Here is a 23,355-nt window from a genome sequence, read left to right on the forward strand (position 1 = left end):
GCATCTGATCATATAGTGTTCCTCACATTCTTCAACCTTTAGTCTCTCTTTGTTTTCTTGTTTTTCCCTCTCACCTGAAGGACCAGTGGGTTTTTTCTGTTTTTTTTTATGTGTGTGATTGTTTTAGGATCCATTGACTGAGGCGCCCACCTTGTATTGTCCTGTTTTGAGTTTGCATTGATCGTACATATCCAGGAGTGTGGTACTTAATTCCTTTCGCATATTGTTTTGAATTTGTCTGGTGACCTTAGAGCAGTGTCAATTGTCCGTTCTTGAGCAGTCATGAAGTGGAGAAATAGCTGAGCTGGACAGAAAGGTATTAAACAGCAGCTAGCACAATATTGGTTGTTTTTTTCTATTCTTGTTTTGATATAGCAACAGCTGCTGAACGACTTGCCTGGGAAATCCTACTGGCAAATATTGTACTAGCAATTAAGAAAGAAAAAATTGGAATGTGTGTAAATTTACTAATTAATATCAAATTGAAAAGCTGGAAATCTGGAGAACAAAGGCAATGGGTTTTTCAGTAATTTAATTTAAAAGCAAATTTCATAACTGAGTTCAGTTAAACTGAGAACAATCCTGAAAAATATTATTTTCACATTTTGTGAGAATTTTGATCAATTTTATAGAGAGTGTAATGGCAGTTGACATCAAATTGTTGGCCAGTTGTAGAGTAGTGTGAAATTTCATTAATTATTTGTCTTCATTTTTGTTAAATATTTGTTTTATCTGAACAAATTAAGGGATACTGTACCTAAGGAATTTTCAAACGCTTGCAAACAGGAAAAAAAAAAAGGGCAAAATAATTATTTGTTTTGTCTTCCAGACTGATAGACTTTGATAACATTGAATATTAGTAACTTGTCATCTTTAAAGATGAAACAGAGTTCCCATCTTTTTAATCAAGATATTAATTTTTCTTGAAAATCTTACTTGTTACTGGGACTTGTTACTGGGACTTGTTACTGGGACTGGGACTGTCACCTGATCTGGGGAGTGACCTGGATGGAAGTGGGGGTGGGGGGGGGGACTTGTGGTGAGAAGGAGAGAGATGCCATGTGTTGTAAGCTCCATCTTATACAACTTTATTTGCTCTCTTGATAAAAGAAAGCTCAAGATTGTTCTTGAACCTGTATGTAATTCTTGCTTGCTGCCCCCTCTGATATATAACTTTAAATTCACTTACATATGGTAGAGTTTTAAGGTGGTGCGTGGACATTGCATTAACTGAGCCACAGATTGGGATAATAAATATATAAAGGATATGAAATGTGTGAACAAGAGATTGGAATTCCAAATCACTGATAAAATGAAAACTTTTGTTCACTGGAAGCTCTTTTATATCAAGAGAGGAAATCCTCTATCACAAATATACATACCTTGGTATGTCTGACAGAACAGGGTATGTTTGATATGCAGCATAACACTAACATCAAACATCCAGAATTGAATTTTGGTCAGATCTGGTAGGCATTAATGTGTGGATTTAAAAAAAAAAAATTTTACACCTGCCCTCATGTTTACTAATTTCTCAGAACATATAAAACTGTTTGCTTGAAGAAATCAATTCACCAACAGAAGATAGATGAAAAAATATTTATATATACCTGAGCTATCGAAAAGTGATATTTATCGAGCAGTTGCTATTTCTGCCAGAAATTGAAAATACTGAGTCATGAATGTTTCATGTACTTTTCGTTGCCACAACCTAGAAAATCTGTATGCCTTCAATGTACTAATGTTCCAGTTTCCCTACTCAGTGTCCTCTTGAAAGCACTATCACACAAAAGACGAGGAATCAAATGTTAATCGACCACAAAACACAATTCTTTTGGTTTTGAAGGCCATACTTGGAAGAAAATAACGACTGCTCTATCACTTGATTGGTAGAAATACTCCTTGTAATGTTGCGATGATTATGACCTTGATATTGACCTTGAGTAAACATTTCCCAGACAATAATCATAGATTTGCTCAAACTTCTTGACTTGTTTAAGGGCACTTTGTAACCTGTTGTTACTCTACTTAATATCTTTACAGTGGTGCAGGCTTAATTGCCTACGCAAAATGAAAGCTATTTTTGCAGCCATTTTATAACTCTCGTTGAAAATCAAAGTGCAAACCGTGATGTAGTAAGGACGATTTGTCTTTAAATACCACTGCCAAAAAACCAAAAAAACACATGGAAAAATAACACAAGGCTGGACAAAAAAGTAGTCACTATTTTCTTAATAACTGCCAATCGGCATAAAATTCTTAACTTGTTTTATGAACTACTTTCATATATTTAAGGAGAGGTTTGGCGGATGGAAATAAATGGCATTGAACAGAAACTTGGCAATAAAAGAGCGAAACCACCAACGTTTCAGGGGGATATAACATATTTTGTACTATTTTAATACATTTACTGAATTACAAAAACAAACAAAAAATGTGAAGAATAGGAAGAGCAGATCACTGGAAATTTCCTGAACAAACTAGAATTCAAGGTTTGTAAATAACTTAACTTAAATATCGTTTTTCTCTAAAATGTTACATTTTTGGTTTCTTCAGCTTGCTCTTCGGGTAGTCCATTTCACCTTTGTAAAGTCAGTTTGTAGTATTTGAGGAGGAAAGAAAGTTACTCTTCTTTGGGAAATAAATACAATGGAATGTTTAAGGATATTAAACTGCAGAATTTTCTATTTTTTTACAATTATCCATCAAATCCCATCAATTTCTTAAAATATGAAACTTCAGTTTTGTTGGATGTGAAATTGTTCATGTAAATTTTTGATATGATTTTTTTCTGGGGGGGGGGGATGAAGGGGGGATTGTATTGAATAATAGTGCAGGTATCTTGTAAGGTTCCTAATCTTACCCATACTAGTAGTGGAATGTGGCACCACCAGATTGTGCCAAATTCGACCAAACATACAACTTGAGTGATTGCCGAAACAACACTGTTTTGATATGATGACCAATTGGAGCCATGGTTTGCATCTTATTATAGACCATGGCTATGGGGATTATGGCTGTACCAGTTGGGTGTAATTGTTGGGTGCAGGTGTTGGGTTCACCTGTTGGGTGCAGGCTTGACAAGAAGGGGGGGTAGGGTTCTGGAATAAGTTTTCTATGCTACAGGTCAATTAAGGAGTCTGAAGGAATAAGGGCAGGGGTGTCAGTAAAACATGGGATTAAGAATAGTGTATTGTCATTGTACTTGTCCCCTAGGCCTGACCTGGCTCTGTATCTCCTGTGCATACACCACTCCCCATCAGATTCACTCAATTAAATATTTAATTGTAAAACAAATTATTTTCTTTTGTACTTTAGAACATTAAATTAGGTGTGCCCTGATCTAGCTGTGCCAAGTAGGTTGAACCTATGGTTACAAATGTATCCATAATTTCTATTAAATTCATCTATTCTGGACTATTGCCCTCTTGAATTCTGTAGGTATAGTTGTTTAGGAATTTCTGTCTCAGATTTAGATTTAAGTGATTCTTGAACATCTAAACCAACTTTGAGTTGAGCACTGTCTTCAACCTCCCCGCTAGTGTATTACTTGCTTTGGAATTGGCACCCAGGATATATATCTTCCAAATCAACCATTAATCAATTCTCCCATATTTGCAACCTAATGATGATAGTTTGTTCCAAAAATGCTTCATTTCACTGAGAAAATGACAATCTTTACATAGTGCCCCCCCCCCATTTTTTTTCAAATTCTGAAGTTGGCTAATGTATGTTTATGCCCAGTGTCTAAAGCAACTGACTAGTCAAGTTAGTATGGAAGGATCTCATCTTAAAAATAAGCATTGATGTAAATAGTTCAAAGTGCTTAAGTTCATTTCTATCAATCCAATTAACATAGCTACAAACAACAATCAATATATGATATAATTAATAATAATTGCAGCAAAATGAACCCCCAGTAATAATACTGTGAATCATAATGGATATGGATTGTACATGGCCAGCATACATAATCACAAAACGTTTAAATGCTATCCTTGGATCGGCAAAGGGTTTCTGTTTTCCACCATTTAAATCTACAAAATTTGAAGAAGGAATAGAAACAATAAACCTTCCCCATATGCACTGTGTCCAATGGATTTTGTAGTCTGGATGACAAACAAACATGTCAATTGAAATACAGGTTAGTTTGGAGACCTAATGAGTAACCGGCTTCCAAAAAATACATAAAACAATATTACGGCCGTATTTACGGTACCCATCAGTTGAGTTAATAAAGGCATGGTTAATTATCCATGCAAACGCAGGTTATTTCATATGTAAATATTTACAGCTGAATCGTTTCATTGTACATTAAAATGTGAACTTCCAAATAAACAGACTAAGTAATTTTCTTTATTTCATAATATATATACACATATTTATGTGTAAAGGAATAAAGAAAGCACATCTTGTGTGAACGATAAAAATATAATATACTGGTCAGTGTTTGTTGTTTATGTTAGTGTGTCTATATATTATACATACTGTCATCTTGGGTAGATTTATGTTGATGTTACAATGTGTCCAAGCACACAAACTGCTCTAGTCTCTATATATACGTTAGCTTCCGGATGGAATTATCCTTTCGCCCAGTTTTAGATGTTGTTTAATTAATGGTGACCTTCACCATCTCCAACGAACAACATCAATTGATCATCAACGAGAAGAACGCAATCGCAGAGCCTTTTTGCGAAAGACGACTACGTCGGGAGGACGTCACATGGCCGTGACACGGTAAATTTTCAATACTCGCCATTGATTTGCGGAGAAAATCTCTTGGCTTAGCCACTCTGCCGAGGAGAAGTGTTTCTTGAGTATGTAAATGAAGAATGCAATCCAGTATTCCTCTTCAAATGTCACTTCTTTCATTTCTCTGTTCATTAACCAAAAACTCAAGCGCTTAAGGATGCAGCTAAGCATAGAAATGTGATTGTATACATTGCATCGGAGCATTTTATAAAGATAAAATAAAAGAAACGAGGGGAGGCAGGAGGCCCCTTTTAGTAGTATCGGATTTTAGCCCGTTGACTGCAAAACTATTTTCTACTCATTTTATTACATTTGGCGGTGAGGTTCGGAAAGGGTTTCTCTTGGTGAGAGGCTAATGACTTCACACTTGGTCGTTGAGCTCTATGGACTTAACATTCGTTGCTGCATTTCAAAATTTAATAAAACAAACTGACTGTCCAGGGTAGCGAATGGTATCGTCTTTCTCCAGTCTAATTATCAACGTGTATAACTGCTTTACTCCACGGCACAAATACATCCTCTCGGTTGGGATATCACGTGGTGGGTGAAGAAAAAAAAAAATCGGTTCTGGCTTGTTTCCATCACAAGGGCGAGGCCTCTCACGAAAGCAAAAAGGAAAGAAGTGTTTAAGCATGCTTTGAAAAAGAAGAAAAGTCTTATTGCAAGACTTATATGAAAAGTAATAAAAAGTAACCAATCAACAGGCGTGGATATTGTTGCCATCAGCGATTACCCATTGAGGCCCATGTATGCACAGGAGGAGGCTGGAGACATTGCTTGAACTTGGCCCATAATTCATGCATATTGAAGTTATGAATATTTTAGACCCACGTCGCTACTCTTTGGAGTTGTTTAACTTCAGGGAAGACAGAGAAAGAAATGATGGTCAATTTTGGCACTTTATATTTTATTTTATTTTGCTTCCTCTGCGCAAGTAATTCCGTTGGTTGTATCACTTTCGGTCTGGCCAGAGACTTTTGTAATGTAAACCAGTTTTGTAATGTAAAACAGTGTGATTGATCACAGGTAGAAAATTGGTTGTTATCAAATTTTAATTTCTTCAAACTGTATTCTAAACTTTCGCATCTGTGGAATTTCACGGTTATTGTTTGCCCGATAGTCATTCAATTCCAAGGGAAAGGAAAACTTTTCTCCAGGACTTTGGGTGATGAAATTGACTTAACAATTTGTTTTTGGAGGGTCAATAAGTCGAACCCTGTATTTCAAAGTGGTGGCTCAGAATAACCGTCCTTCTAATAGGCCACATCAGCCTGTTTATTGGTGTAGAGATGACTTGGCATCATTCTTGGAATTTTGTAGCAATGAAAAATTGAGGAAGATTAGGCATTACTTAGAGGAGGCGGATGAATGGGAAGGGGTGTGTAAGAGGGGGATGAATAGGAAGTGGATGTGCATGGGAGGGGGAGGAATGCGAATGCGAAAGGGTGTGTGTGTGGAAAGGGGATGAATGGGAAGGGATGTATGTGTATGGGAGGGGAGGGGATGAATTGGAAGGGGGGTGGGGGATAATAATAATAATAAATGAGACTTATATAGCGCCAAATCAGTAGACAAAAGTCACTGCTAAAGGCCCTTTACAAAGAAAGCAGATTAATCGATGAATGGTAATGATGTGTATGTTTGGAAGCTGGGATGATGGAGGAAATTGTCTTGCACTAGTTGTACTGGCTTTTGTTTTCCCTATTAAAACATGTTAGTGATGCCCTTTCCATCTCTTCCCTATATCCTTCCCCACCCCCATTCCACCTTTGATACATGAATCCTAATAAAATGCAAACTGTTATGCAATATGGTCACATAGATAAATATTTACACATATTCTGTATAAAGAACCTTAAGTGTTTCAATATTTTGACCAAACAAAAAAAGCAATACCCTTGAAATTTACTCTGCAAAATTCAATTAGTTAGTCATGATGTGGTCAAAATTTGGTAACTGTAGTTGCCTGTAAGGCTGCCATTCCCAGTGTATGCTGTGGGCTAAAAATAGAGGGTGCTATTTCTCTATAAGAAAGACATGATTGCAGATATCCTCAGTTGCCGATCAGCAGAGGGCTTAAGGTGACTGAAAGCATGTTAACAGCTAATTAAAACTGACTCTTGTTGCTACAGCTTAGTATATTATTTGATTGGTTTGTTTACACCCATACTGTTTGCATGGTCTGTACAAATGTGGGTTTGTCAGTACTGTAAGGAGTTCTTCACTTAATATGGTCTCTCCATACGAGTAGCGGAGATATTGTACAAAATTGATATTTTATGATATGATTCATATGATAGGAAAGTCTCTTAGACATTGTGTAGGAGTGCATTACTTTGGTCACTTGGTATTAGAAACAACATTGCTGTCATAATATACATTATCAGTATGAATGTGACAGGGAAGAAACATTCAAAAGAAATAAGTACTTGTCACATACAGAGTAGTACATTATAGCTGGTGTGAACATTGTGTGTTTGAATTAGTTGGGTTTAATCACCATGAAGCCTTTAATTTATGCAGCAATTTAAACGGCTTGAGATTACTAAATTACAGCGGTCAAAAAAAAAAATTAAATATTGATCTAATTGGAAATTGAAATTTATTGTATCAAGCATTAAAAAAAATGTATGTAGGTCAGTTTGTAGCAGAATGAATACATAGAAAGAACAAACCAGGCACCTAGGGATGGAAGGGAGGGATGGAAGGGAGGGAGGGAGGGATGAGAGATGGAAAGTAGGGATGAGAGATGGCAGGCAGGGATGAGAGATGGAAGGTAGGGATGGATGGGAGGCATGAAGGATGGAAGGCAGGTTATATATTACTTTAACATGAATCTGTAGCTGGTGTAATGGTAACAAAGCTATGGGTACATGTAAATGGAATGAAATAATCTTGCATTTTCCATGGAAACTTAGGTAGAAGCAAAAATAAAAACCACCCTTACCTCTTAGCTTCCCTCCCCTTCATCCAAACCCTCCACTCCAGTCACGTGCCACAATTAAATGAGAAAAGTACACACTGTTAGAATTATGTTCAGATAAGTCAGAGAAATTAACATAAATTAAGATTTACAGTAGAAGTTTTGATAGTAAAGTTTCATTGTGTGTTGCTTATTATATAATTTATTATATCATATATAAGCATTTTCAAGCATTGCTGCTTAACCGGATTGAAAACTTGTGTTGTTTTTAGGCCTGTTCTATGCATTTTATTTTCATATACCCATTGTTTGTATTATCTTACAATACAGCAGTAATCAGAATGAATTGCTTAAAATGTGATAGACTATTACATCAAGAAACAAATTGACCATTTATTTTGTTTCCACAACATTTTCCCCCATTGAACCTACATTTTACATTAATTTAGGACAATGCATTTATATTGATAAAAAACAGTTATAAAAATATGTATATATATACATTTAGTTGTGTATATATACGATAGCCTATCGTTGTGTAAATATTTGTTGAGTCATGTCATTTCATCATCCTCCCACTCTCTGCAATGTTACATTCTCTGTGTTAACTGTAACGCATCCCTTTCAATTCATTTCTAATTTTTTCACCGAAAGCCCCTTAAGTATCGCTTAAAAGTCACATTTCTTCCATATCAAGGTTTCTTTTATTGATTTGTGGTGAAACTTGCCATGCTATTATATAGGGATATAAATTCATGTTGGTAGGAAGTTTCTACCCGCTGCCTTGCGGCAAGTATTAATTAGTCCACTAAGCCCAATGCAACCGTACGAGTCCCTGCGTCATACATACATGCACCAGGTGAACATGTCACTTGTGTACTTTATGCATTATTTTCTTGGCCGTCATTAACATAAATGAAATTGTCCCAGGGCAGTCCCTGATGCAACTTCACTTCTTTCTTTCCTTCCTAATTTTTTTTTTTTCCCCTGTCCTTCCTTTTTATCTTTTTTTTTTTTTTTTCCTCTCCTTCTTTTTCTTTTTTTGCATTCCTCTATTTCTTAATTTTCTGCTTTTTTCTTAACTTCTTTTTCTTTTTGCTCCATCTAAGACGTTTTCTGGTCAAATGATTCTGAATTTAATGGCAGCCATGCATTTGATGTGATTAGTACAGCCAAGCGGCAAATGTGATTATAACCCACACACGCACCTTTTTGGATAAGTTGCTCACTACATGTTATGTGTACTTTTAATGTTATTATTCAATTTGCAGTACATTTCTTCTTTAGCTCAAGCTAATGGCAGACTGTTTTATAAAGCCCGATTCGGTAAAGAAAAAAAAAAGTTTCGGCATTTTTTAATTACTTGGTATAGAGAAGAAACACAGTGCACATCCCCCATATAATTGAATGGCGTGGCATGCAGAGACCTCTGCTAGTGTACCTCGATGCCTGGTTGGATAGCTGGCTGCCAGTGATTTGCCATTAATTAGTGTCCCCTTAATTTGATTGTTTGTTTCATCAGCAGCAACTCGAGGTTGGCAAACAACCGATCTTGCCGATATTTATTAAAATTGCCAATCTGGCGAAATGCGTGAAGATTCCCGTAGATTTAATTGTGCTGCAGAGAAATAAGAAAAGCTCAAAACTATAAATATGATGGGAAATGGGTTAACAGGTATTGAATTATCTCTGAAATGTTGAGTCGTGGGGACAGATTCATCAAGCGGCTTCACACCTTCTCTCTCTTGTTTTCTCTCCATCTCTCGCTCTCTCTCTCTCTTCTCCAGGAGGAGTCTGACCTATATATCTCTTAAAGTACAAAATGATTTGCTCATGGAAGTTTCATATATCTACATTGTCATGTGGATAAAGCAGTGAAATTTCTTGATTGACTTTACTCATGTTTGTTGGCTTAATAATTGATAAGGTAGGCTGATAAGGGAGAAAAAGGTGCAGCTCAGTTTGGATTTACTGATAGCCTAACATGCATTTAGTGCTTTAAAAATATAGCCTTTGCTATCAGAATTGAAATGTAAGCTAACTAATGTACAAATTTGTTAATTACTGGACAAAGTTCCATACTATACTCTATAATGAGGGCAAATAAATGAGGTATTCTTTGTTGAGTCAGAGGGTCTATGGGGTGCCATAATCCTAACACAATGCAACTCATTTTAGCTTAATTTACACAATTATATCAAGCATAATTATGCAAGGTTCACTTAAGGTCATTATTTGTTAGTGGTGTGATCAGTGCTTTGGCTTGCGTATATGATAAACACTAACCTATCTGTGTGAAGAAGATATATCTTCAGAATTTTACCGTCAGAACTTGAAAGATCACTTTAAGTCATCAGTATTGAAGTCATCAGTCATCAGTATTGAAAGTCATCAGTATTGAAAAATCATCAGTATTGAAAGACTTACTTCTTACCTGAATAGTTGATATGAAACATCATGGCAAAGGAATCACTAAGCAAGTTGGTTTTGTTGGATTTTAAATGACAAGCAAATACTTGTGATGAGTGTGATGAGGGTCCTCACTCAGGGTTTCTTCTTGTACTTTCCATTCAGAAGATTTGATACTTTTCACTGTTCTATCTTCCACCCACCTCAGCCCACACCCACCTCAGCCCACACCCTTCATTCAAGTAACTCTTGAAGTGTAGTTGCTCAACTTTGCTTTTATTAGGTCTAGGTATCTTAAGTGATAACTTGTTTACAAAATTGTTCTTTGACTTCAAGCAGAGAAAAGGTATTATATGACACCTTACTAATTCTTCCAAGTCCCAAGGCTAGTATTGAAATTGAAGTCAAACTTTGGCCTTTTTTTGAGGCGTTTGGGGGATTTTGGCTGTCTCTCTAATAATGCAGTACTTAGAAAAGCTGTTTTCATCATTGAAGAGTTGCATTGTTATGCCCCCCCCCCCCCTTGATTTGATTTTATTCGGCAAGATATCATTCTTCATCTACATACAAACAAAAATTGCACATAAAGATAAACATTTAAAATACAAGATGGGAATATACTTAAATGCATCAAAAAGAAAATAACATGCCAAGGATAACCCTTTAAGCTAAAAGCTTATTTCCAAAGGGGTCCTTATAACCATAAAAATACAAAAGATAAGAAATAAACTATTATAACATCTAAAACATGCATACAAACACTGTAAAAAAGAAAGATATTTATTGGTTTTTTATTTGTTGGTTAATTTGACAACCCTTCACTGCCATTTTGTGCTGGGAAGTCATTATGAAGGAACAAGAACTAGTCAACTTGATTCCAAGTAAACTAGTGAATGCATAGAGTTTACACACACCTTGAGGACACAAAACGCTATTTCTCAGATTTGCAGTTTTTAAGCAAACTTTTGGGTACGCGATTTAACAAGAACATACTACAGGGTAAAGTCGTTGCTACCTTAGTGCTGCAGTAAAGTGCTAAACTAATCGTAACAGTATGTGGACCTGAGAATTGTTCTTTGGTGCGAATCGGTCACTGTTGACAAATTTCTTGTCATGAATACAATTCTTGCTATTCCAGCCTTAAGTACTTTAAGTCAATGTGGTCTCTATCATGTGTGATCATATGTAGACAACTTACGATGAACCAGGCGCAAATCCAGGAATTGCGACTGGGCAGGAGGGAGACTGGGAAGGGCGAGTGGGGAGGGGGGAGTGATAACCTTAGTATGCCTTCTTTCGTTTTCTGGGAAAGGACCATATCTAGAACCCCTTTAGTGTATGTCGGCTTCAAGGATCCCATGGCCAACCCCCACCCCGCCATCCCATTTTCAATTCTTCCATCTGCCCAGGGCTTTGAATGGACTCATTTAGGACTGACTTAGCAGGACTGTATAATGTGCAGCAAACAGATAAAGGAATAGTCCCTATATATTTATATGTAAGTCCCCATGTTGTCCCCATATATTAGTCCCTATTTAGTCTATATATATGGTTTTACAATTTATTTGACATAATAAGAATCCAAATCTTTCTCCCTTAAAGATTAAACATTGTGTGGTCGGCCTTCTTCAGTAGTATTATGTGCCTACATGCGAGTATGAGATCACAATAGGTCTTTGTTTTCTGTAACATTTGTTTCATAGTGTTTTACATGTTTTTCCTAGACCTGTGTTGAGATGGTCTTGTATTAAATAAGCAAAATTATAATAAAGTTGTAGCATTATAGATATATATATACATGTATGTTAAGATTTAGTTACCATGCAACACACATCTTGATTAGTTCATCGGGCTATTGACCATAATTACCAGCAAATATGATAAGTTTGCTCTTGTACAAGTATTTCTAGTTTTCTCAAATGTCTTTGTGAACTTAAATTACAAACAGTTTGAAGTAGTACCAAGTGACAGGCCGGGATATACAAGTAATGTATTGTGTGTGGGTAAAATGTGTATATGTTTATACATATATTCTCGCAGAGCTGGTTTAAGCTAGTGTGGGGCCTGTAGCATTTAGTTCAGGTGCGTTCCATATTCGTTTTCATCTTGGTTCAGTGACTACGACTTCAGTTTCAAATACAGCCTTCATATTTATGGGCTGTAAATATGTATCACAGAGATACTACCCCTACATTAACTTGTACTGCAGAAGGCTGTGTAACATCAGCAGAATTTTTTTACAATAACAAGTATTTCCCCTATACTGTAACATGAACTTTCCATATACTGTATCAAGTATTTTACATATACTGTAACAAGTATTTTCCCTATACTGTGACAAGTATTTTCCCTATACTGTGGCAAATATTTTCCCTATACTGTAACATGTATTTTCCCTATACTGTGACAAGTATTTACCCTATATACTGTAACATGTATTTTCCATATTCTGTAACAAGTATTTTCCCTATAGATACTGTGGCAAGTATTTTCCCTACACTGTAACTTGTATTTTCCCTATACTGTGACAAGAATTTTCCCTATACTGTAACACGTATTTTCCATATTCTGTAACAAGTATTTTCCATATACTGTAACAAGTATTTTCCCTATACTGTGACAAGTATTTCCCCTACACTGTAACACGTATTTTCCATATACTGCACATAACAAGTATTTCCCTATACTATGACAAGTATTTTCCCTATACTGTAACAAGTATTTTTCCATATTCTGTAACAAGTATTTTCCCTATAGATACTGTGGCAAGTATTTTCCCTATACTATAATAAGTAGTTCCCCTATACTGTAGAGAAGAAGAACATGGACCAAAATGTAGTAATAATCTTAAAGCAGTGTCATTCAACATTGGTAAAAGTTTATAGCTCTATTTGAATAGGGGACATACCGTATACCCCAACAGTCATATTCAGTTTATAACACAGAGATCTCTGTGAAGAGCAGGAGCAGCGAAACAGCTAAGAAAAATCTTGTTCTGTTTGGTAGATAGCCTAGTTTAAATGTCATATCTGGGAGCTGTTATTTTGTAAGTCTGTGATGCCATTATGTCTCCTAGAATCTGAAATCATTTACTCTTGCTTTGTTTTAATTTTAAACATTCAAGGTTAAATGTTAGCATTGTTAGACAACTGAATCCATTGCTACTGTTGTAAGTTAGCCATGTTAATTAGTTAACATGTTAATTAGTTAACATGTAACATGTTAATTAGTTCCAACATATTAGATTCAGCATTTGCAAGACCCGTCTTCATTACCGGAAATCAACATTGTCATAAGAAATATCAGAAAATGGTGAGGTGAGGTTTGTATCTCTTTTAAGGTTAAAACATTGGGAATTACAAATATGTAATTTTACACATTCCACAATCCTACTGGATTTATGGTATCAGCACCATGAGTGCTTGAGCTTCATAACCCTGATAACTTTCCTGATCTTTGTGAGGGAGGTCCCGTCACGAACATCAAATTAACATAACAGAAGGAAATCTCTTTGAGTAATCAGAAATTGGATTCTGAAAGTTTGACCTTCCATGATATATATATATATATTCTTGCTTTTGTTATTTCATACATGTATAGCTATGATGTTTTAAAGTAGATATAAAGAGATTGATTAACCAGTTTTCCAGGTCTCAGCCAGTGAAGCTTTCATGCTCTCTACTAATGGGCTTGACAGAAGCAAGCAGATAGTTTTAATGTCTTTAACATTACCAGTTCATCACCTTGAAATCTGTATTGTGATCAAGGAATAGAAAGGAATAGATAGAGAAGATTTTATTGAGGATAAATTTGATGTTGAAGGCCAGGAATTGATGAGGTGATGCTTTGGCCTCTAGGATATATATATACATCCAGGATTAGCTGATGGCTTTACGGATTATATGATATTTCCACGAATCTACTTTTGAGAAGCATGCAAAGCGAAAAGGTCCCTAAAGATTTCTATCCAAGAGTCCTTCTGTCCTAAAGTAGAATTAATAGAAGAACTAAATGTATATTTGGGTCATGCAGCAAGTTTACCAAGCAAATTTTGCTTTAGAAAAGTAATATATATTTGGCAGGTCACGATATTGGGTGCAGTTCCTTTCAGCATTGATAGTATGTTGTAGTCAGAGTCCTGACATTGTTATACTTGCAGGACATTCTCCATTGGCTGACTGAAACGAAAACAAACTATATACATGCATTAATATATGCAGATAGACAGACAGTTATTAATTGGACTAATTAGTTATCTGTGGAGCAAATATGAAGCATAAGCATTGATAGTAGTAATCTGGTGAATTCTAATGAATGGCATATTCATGCATTGATAGTATTAAACTGGTGTTTCTTAGGAATGGCATATGTATGCATTGATAGTAGTAATGTGGTGTGTCTAAGAAATGGTATAAACATGCATTGATAGTAGTAATGTGGTGTGTCTAAGGAATGACATATAAATGCATGAAAGTACTTTAATGATAATATTGAAGATAAATTCAGTTTAATAGAGAACCATGTTCAGTGTTAAACATTTGTAATTCAAGCCTGATGTAGTGGTTGCTAAGTGCAATGCATTTATATAGACAGGGTAGTGTAACACTCATGAATATCCAGGCAGTTTAATTTGATACTAATGGTGAGTCACTCCATAGAATCCCTTCTACATTAAACATGTCTCTTCACAAGCATCCATCTAGCAGCCTCTTCTCGATGACTGGACAATTCCAGTCTGCCGCCATCCTCATTCTGCCACCCTAAAGAATGTTGCAAATAGCGTACAATTTGAGTATTCACAAGCAGTGTTTTATGCTTATGTACTTGCTAACAATCTGGCTTGCAGTCATAGCCTGTGCAGTCATATTACAGTCACAGCACTATTACCCCCTCCCCCACCCCTCCCTTCCACAGTATCTTGATAAGTTTCGTATTTAAATCTGGGGTGTCTTTCCGTGGTTTATTTTTTGGTGTCGTTCCCCTGTCTCAAAACATTGTGTGGATTGAACATTGGGAAAATGACCTCTAGCCAGCTAGAAGAGACTTACTAAAAAGTTCCATTCAATCCAGAAAGAGAGTTAGTCAAGGACCATGGCAGAGCATATACCAAATTTTGTTTGATACTTAAGTATTACTTAAATGTGACTATTAATGCACAGCATAAATTGTATTTCAGTTTCTGTACAAGAGTAGATTTCACATATATATATTATCTTTTTGCTTCCTTTCTGGCTGGTTGAACCATTATTTCTCCCAAGTCATATTGGGGCACCCCAAGAGTACCTTCTCTCTCTGACCTATTGAGCAGCCTGTAACCATTGTCTTACTCCAGCTGTACAACTGCCCAAGTGATGAAAGTCATCCCCGTCTTTGGCTCCCAGCAAAATTACATCTTAAAAACTGTCACAATTGCCTCAGAAGCTTGCCAATTAATTTTTGATTAGTATTTATTGGTGCACCCTAAAAATTTCAGCCAGCTTGCACCATTTGGGTTTGTAACGTGAGTCGTTCTCTTGTGGGCTGTCGGTTTAATTACGCTCCCAAGATATGACGTCATTAAAGTGGTCGTTGAGAGCGACTGTTTAACATTTGAAAATGAAAAGATTATTTGTCTCGAGGAGTCGTAATAACGGAATTGCTCTAACTGCATGCCATAACATTTTCTCCCTTGGTAAAAAAAATTTTGTTACGGTTTGTTGTTATGATCTTAATTGCATAAAAATCCCAATTGGGAGAGTTTTTGATTCAGCACATTTTGCCTTTCATATATATGAAAGTGGCTGAATATAGGTTATGTGGCACAACATTCGTCTGTTGTTGCCAGGTGACAAACCGGTACTACCGGCTCATCCGTTGACCTCTGACTCGTTTATATTTGATCCCTGATGATAAAATGAGCACTAAATATTATGCTACCTGGGCTAAGGCTATAATGTTATTTGTGTTCTTTTCACTCATTAAGTGTTTGAACCAAGCGAAAAATGTGTACGTGAGACTAGTCTTAAAATGTCTTTATGCTATGCACATGGCTGTGTGCAGTAGTACAGCATTACACATCCTATGTATATATTCAGTGGATATGTATATGATTGGAAAACTCCTTTTGAACAACCTGTATGTATCTTTTCTGCTCTCCCTTCCCCTCCACCCCTCCCTCCCCCTCCACCCCCACCCGTCTTCATAACTAAAGGATAACAGAAGAATAAGAGGTTTCCATGATCTAATTCTTGATACCGATAATCTATTCTCATTGGATAAATTTTCGCCCACAACTTAGGTAGCTTGTACAACTTTTGGCAAGTGTATCTTTTCTTCTTGTGATTATCCCGAGATAGATATCTTGATTTCTTTCAATATTAATTTCATTTTTTTTATTTCTATCATTTTGCAGGTGCATAATTGCTGGAGTATTTAACTTTGGAGCAGGTGTTGAACTTTTCTTCAGTTTTTCCAAAAAAAATTTGGTAAGTATCTTGGTAAGGACAATGAATATATGAATATATTCAAATGTATATGTCTTACCTGAACTTTGTTGACCTTTTCACTTATTTTGTAAAGTTTCAGTCACTAAAGTATTGACAGTGTTTCTGTTCTATGTACTGTATCCTCATCACTGTTTGCGAGTTTTAAAGGGATCCTTGAAGCGGAGTTGCAACCTGTTTGCCCAGAATGTCCGCAACAATCCTTGAAAGTTTAAAGTATGAAACCTCAAAGTTAAAATTGTTTTATGGTAGAAGACACAACTCTTATTGGTTGGTGCTTTTTTGGTTATCACTTGTTCATTTTTCCATGAACCATTTTTGTGTGGTAAAAGTTAATACACAAAACATATTGGTACTAGCTTTGAATTCAGTATATAAGTATTTCTTCTTGTGTTTTTTTCAACTAAGTGAGCTTAATCCACAGTGAACACATGATCTATACATCCCTGTTTCCCCCATATGCCTATACATTATCCCCATATATTTTCCCCATATATTATCCCCATATATTTTTCCATTTACATCCGTTGTGCTTTTTTTGCCAACTTTGGATTCCCGGCAAAAGATTCCCATTTCTAAATTCCGACGTTCTCTTTGCATGTCCAGATAAATTCTTGACAGGTCTCTCGGAGCGGTTTAAACCCAAGGTAATCCTGATGGAACTAAAATAAAGAAACCCCTCGTTATGTCCCAATATGTAAATAATCATCTGTTTGTTAATGCCAGGTGATCAAGACCCGCTGTCCTGTTTTACTTCATCTGCGGATTGCTCGCTTTATCCCGAGGAAGGCTGCTCCGAGTCTCTCTGTCATTAATTGTCTCCTCGATTGACATTCAGGAAAGGTTGCAACATTGGGCTTTGGTCTTAATTAGTTACCGGGGTGTAATACCAACACATATCGTCTTACCAGCCCATAATCTAATTCTGACTGTCCCTAAGTCCTCAATTAACCTCACAGGCTCTGAGGAGTGTCGGAAACTCGAGCGGACTAATTTAACTCAATTTTACTTCAATCATCAGTCACCTAGCCAACCTTGGGACTATATAACACATCCTGTGTCCTTTTTACAGAATCTAGTAAATCCGTTTCATTTCGCTGCCTGATTATCATCCCTATCAAAAGAGAGAGAGAAGAAAATCTAAAAGGCAGTGAATTTAGCCAGGAGCAAGTGTCCCCATTTTTGTCAGTTTATTCACCCTGTTGTTGAACTTTTGTTCCTTTTTTCCCTTTCTTACTCTAAAGGCTTCCTCACACTCGAGCCCCTCATCTTGTTTCCGAATCTGTAGACTGTTGTTGTCAGCGAAACCTCCTCGACTAATTAAGAGGCCTGTATGGAAATTCCTCTCTGATAGGGTACACATTATGAACCTGTTGACAAGGGTGATTAAGTCCCAAGTTCTTGTTTCCCTTAGCCATACCAGAATAGTTTCCCACAAGTCTGAGGCCATCTGAATTACCACTGCTAGGACGCATTATTTATCCTCAAATCTTTGCCCCGGGGGCATAATTGAGCTTTGCCTATTCTTTAGTAATACATGGTGTTGGGATTATGAAATGGAAAATGGCAGATGTGTCTTTTATCTCATGCATCGAACCTCCAAAGCCTGTTGATTGTTCCTGGAAATGTGACTATGGGTGTAGACCACTGGACCAAACCTCCCCTATGAGTTATCATTTTTTGTCCTGCTTTATTTTTCTTACCTATTAAGATGTGGGTGTTAAATTACTGGTAATGTAGGGTGAAACTGTCCTGGGACAAAGCCCCACAGCTAAATCTGATTCTTGAATAGAGTAATTAATTTTGAATCTGTTTATCCTGGGAGTTCATATTTCGGGCGTCTTTGTTACCTCAGAATGAGATAAATTAATTTCCATGTTGTCAACCAAAATACAAATTTAGCTTAATTTAATAGCAATTTCACTGTCATAAGTGATGGTCTTCCTAAAGGACCCCTTATACATCCCAAACCTGGAGTCCTTCATTTTCTGTGACTTTTACTTTCTCAGATTAAGACCCATTTTGGTCTTACCTCAGGAGTGAATTGATATCTCTCAGGTTTAACATAACGCCAAATATCTACCAAGGGATGAGATGGTATTAAACTATAGAACTGAGGATAACCGTTTATGGAACTTGAAAAACTGAGAGAAATAAACGCCTATCAACTCGAATCTCGGCTACACAAAATGAATACTAAAACTTGATATGTTTTAATTATTTCCTCTCATCTGTTGGTGTTAAAGCGAAGTCATTTTGCAGTTTTGTTTGCCGATCTATTCGCAACTCATTAAAGTAATTACCCTCTGCGATGTGCTATCCTCACTTAGTGATAAATGCACGATGTGGATGATCTGCTGATCGATCAAGAGATGAAACAAATTTTCTGAAACAATCATATAATTAAATACTGCTTGATAACCTGCAAGACTTCCCTGATAAGTAAGCTGCAACATGTTCCTAATTAATATGCTTGTGTAGAGCATGTAATGAAATACCCTGTTTAATTAAATACAACGGAAAATGAAGCAACCAAGTTTAGTGAACATAGGAATACATGTTAGGCGAGAATGGGTAAGAAATTTCAAAGAATGCCAAACTTTCCAGCCTCCACTGGGACATGAACCCGGGTGTCCCGCTCTATATCTCTATAATATTATCTATTGCGATATCAACACTTGATGTTTAATGTCCAGTGGTTCTTCAAAACCAGCAAAAGGAGGTCATAATATATGTATATATATGTAAATGTATAATGCCACTTTAAGTATTACTAATTCATTACTCATATTGTATGTGTTCATGGGCATTTTTTTTCCCATAGTCTTTATAGGACATTTTCTCTTTACTCCTTTGAAAACTTAACATGTAAAAGGGGAAAGAGAAAAAAAAACCGACAGATTATCATGAAGCATACCTTCCCTTGAGGCATTTGAATTTAAAATGACCGAAACCCTCCATAAATTAGCATGTTCTTGAGCTCTTTCATCCACTTTAAACTTTCGATATAGTCTTGATGAGCAATGAATACTGTCCTGTTCCATATCTTGAATGTTTGTGCTGTAAATTCATGCAGCTTGATTGTCTAAATAAGTTTAAATTACATGTCCCTGCCTGCGATGGTGAATTTGTTGATTTTTCAGTCGTGTATCATAACTTATAGCTGAGCTGTTTTCCTCCCACAAACTGTTTTAAGGGGAAGCACATAATCCTCATTTACAAAGGGTACATTAAGTTGATAATTCCCCTAATCCCTTAGATAGCATTTGAAACAACAACGTTTGTTCCACCTACGTTAATAATTAGACTAGGCTTTAGATCATGTTTTGCAGTGTACCTCCTTCAGGTCGAAGATTAGATCTATCAACCTGTAAATATTCATCTATCAAAATAAAAGGATTTCCTGGGATTAAAGGTAATGGAGTTTGAACTTTTGTCCAATTTTTGCCCAAAGTTTTCTGTAGTACTTTGGTTATCTAGAGTGTCTGGATCTCCAAGTTCTTCCCAGACGTTGAGGGAAAGAACTTAAAGGATTAAAGGTTGGCAGCGAAATACTTACTGTAAAAATTGAGTATGGGTTGCCCATTGTTAGACTTTCTAGCTTATTTTGGGCTAATGCTGATGGTCATTACTGTTTTGTTATGTGACTCATTGAATTGATATCTTTAAATATCTAGCGGTGTGGTGGTATACGGTAACATTTAATCTAAAATGCCTTTATGTAAATGGCCAAAACTGCCACAGTGAAACAAGGAAACATCAGTTTTGTATTTGAAGATAATTTTTGTGGATTAATCCACTGATTTTGTGGAGTTATACAGTAAACTTCAAACATGCAGGAAGTTTAGGGAATTGTTTCCTTGCATCAAGCAGTTTGAAGTGACCCCTGACCTTTACTGGTATAATTCTTTCAATTTCTGGCGGAATGTGGTCAAACCATTGATGACATCAAATAGCTGAAGGATAGAACTAGAAACAGCTTAGCAAAGCCAGCCAGCCAGATCCTCATCACCACTATCGTTTGAAATAACATTATTGCCCTCACTATCGCGAATTTACCGTAAACCATCGTAAAATGAACATCTCCCCCCCCCCCCAAATTCTTAGCGATCACTGCTACAGTTTTCCTTGTAGTAGTAGTTGCTTGCGGTGCATTTCTTGATGTGACTAGAAAGATTGTTCTTAGTGTTGGTAAACAATGCTCTATGGTTGTATTTCAGGGCCGCTGCCGAAAATGAAAATACCACTTTTTCAATTTCCAGACGGAGAGTTTTTATCAGCATCATCAGATTTTGATGTTTTGGTTGTGTTTAATCTAATAATATTTAAATCACCTTTAAAAAAAGTTTCCTCTTAATGAAAAAGTTATCAGAAAATGATCCATTTAGTAAGTTAACATCGATGAAAACTTTCACACACAGGCATTTCAATGCTTGCTCAACCATGATCTGTAATTTAACATAATGGAATGTTCATCCCACTGTGAGGCTCTTTTTCGTCTATTTCGTAACGAAGGCAAAGTAATCTATGTGAAAAGCCGTTCTATGATGCATGTGTATGTGTGGGTGGGTTTGTATGTGATATCCTTCAATGGTGTACAAACAAAATAACTCAAATATGACACATTTTGGATTTATTTTGTAATTTTGTGTGTGGATCTATCTTAATGAGTCAAAGTACCACATTGGTTTTCATAAAGGTCAAAGGTCACCAGAAGTCTCAAAACGTTAACACAATAACTCCCTTGGTAGAGCGTAATATATAAAGTATCCACTTGCCAGTAAAATATATTTATAGACTTATAGTGTGTTACAGGGGTTGAAGAACATGTGCAGTGAATAGAGAATGAATCCTTGCAAACTCCAAAAGTAAAGCTTTGTATGCATGAACTACTTATTTGATATGTGCATCCGCCTTAATAGTGAATACAAAAGCCCTGTTGTTTTTTATTTCAGAAAAGTCAGCAGAGGTCAAATTTGAAGAAAAAAAATGTTAACACAATAATTCCAAAATCAAAGCTGGGATGAACTGACCTACCTAAATTACGTGGATCTAAATGTGTAAGAACTGCTGTTTAGTTTCATCAAGGTCATCCGTCATTTTAATAACCGGAGTTTGAAGTCTGAAAACCCTATAAATATGATATTAACTTTGAAAGTGAAGCTTCCATGAACTTCATAATTGGTATGTAAATGCAGCAGGTACGACAGAAATATATTTATGATTTCTAGAGGCCAAAGTGGATAAAAAACCTTCGTTATTAAACACAATAACCTCCAAAGTTAGGTATGAATGAAGTTCATGTGAACTGTCGGCAGAAGTGTAATTAGACCTTAGTGAATCATTTGCTGTCAATAATGGTCAAAGCTTGAAAATAAGGTCTGAAGCTTTACATTAAATATTCCTTTATATGAAATGTGGTGAGGAATCATTAAGTCAGTTGACTTTCTGGAATAGGTTATTATTATTTCAGCTAATTTGTCCTTGAGCTATTAAATGATTTCATACTAAAATTGGTCTCTTTTCCTTTCTTCGTTTTATGTGCCAATTTTTGCGAAAGTAATCACAGAGTGGTAGTGGTGGGTGGGTCTTACAAGACGATCTTCAGAAAAGTCGTTACGGTCAGAAATTGTCTTGAATGCGAGACGTATGTAATAATGAATGAGTTCCCTTCCTAATGGACAAGGCTCCATTATTAGTTTGTAAGTCATACAGCATAGGAAGTGCAGTCATTGTTCATCTATCAGTCATGGAATATATCCAGTCTGGTACAACATACTCCTTTACACTGACCTATCATAGAATATGGAGACCATACGTAAATTATACACAAGGGTCAGGAAACTTCTCTGTCAGAAGATAAGGTGGTGATGTTGATGTGCGTGTATGTGTGTGTATGTTTGTATGTATGTATGTATATTACCACATGCAGTGTGCACATATCTTTGCACTAAATAAAGGTTTCGGAACAATAAATTAAATATGCCCTGAGCACCCAGACACTTTCTCACAAAAAAGAAAAGAAGGGTACATTGGGAAATTTAAGGGAGCAAAAAAGTGATTATTACTACCATATTCCAATTAAAATTTAACTGTTCACTGTTTTGGGGGTCAAAAGTCATTTGGGGTCATCATAGGTCAGATCGTGAAACCCTTGAAACATGTACACCCTCACTATACATTACGTCAGATTCATGAAGAAAACTTGCTCATGTTACATTATCGAAACCACAATGCATTTTGCATTCTGGTTTTATTTGTGAAGTTTCATAGAAATGATTGTGCTTTATAATTTCTATGGTAGCAAAATGTTTGGACTATTCAGTAACTAAGTTGGTCTAACCCTTCACATCAAGGAAATGACCTATTGTTGAGTAATTTAAGATATATTCAAATGACAATTGGATCGCTGATTACATATAACCCGAATGATTCTGAACTCCCATTTATTTATTGAACTTTATTCTTTGAAAGTGCTTTGTATTCCTTACACTATAAACAATGCAAACAGACTATAATGCCATGCTGTAATCCTGCTTGCATTTTTTTTTTTTTTTTTTTAGTGCATGGATGACCTTGGTCATAACCATTTCCTGTTGCGAGTAAAAGCCTGTACTATGTGCAATTGGAGACGGCTCGGGTTTGAATGTAAACAGGTTTATTTCTCATTAGCTGTGTGCCCTTGTGTAATACCATGTAACCGTAATGCAATATGCTTGGATCAGTCGTTGCTACCTAAGACAGAAAAGGAAATTAGAGGGCAATTTTAAATTTCCTGTATTTTCTTAA

At 36.1% G+C, this 23,355-nt stretch overlaps 1 protein-coding gene across 6 annotated transcripts in view; it reads left to right on the forward strand.

The window, feature by feature from the left end:
• Positions 1-23,355, forward strand: part of LOC139965699 (zinc finger homeobox protein 3-like) — a 205,032-nt gene that overhangs the window by 120,375 nt on the left and 61,302 nt on the right. For all 6 annotated transcript variants that reach the window (XM_071968327.1, XM_071968329.1, XM_071968333.1 and 3 more), the window contains one exon: positions 16,476-16,548. The gene's annotated coding sequence lies outside the window, so the exon portion shown is untranslated. The remainder of the gene's footprint in view (positions 1-16,475; positions 16,549-23,355) is intronic.

The sequence above is a fragment of the Apostichopus japonicus genome, chromosome 3 (genome assembly GCF_037975245.1).
Source record: "Apostichopus japonicus isolate 1M-3 chromosome 3, ASM3797524v1, whole genome shotgun sequence".
NCBI classification, from domain to species: domain Eukaryota; kingdom Metazoa; phylum Echinodermata; class Holothuroidea; order Aspidochirotida; family Stichopodidae; genus Apostichopus; species Apostichopus japonicus.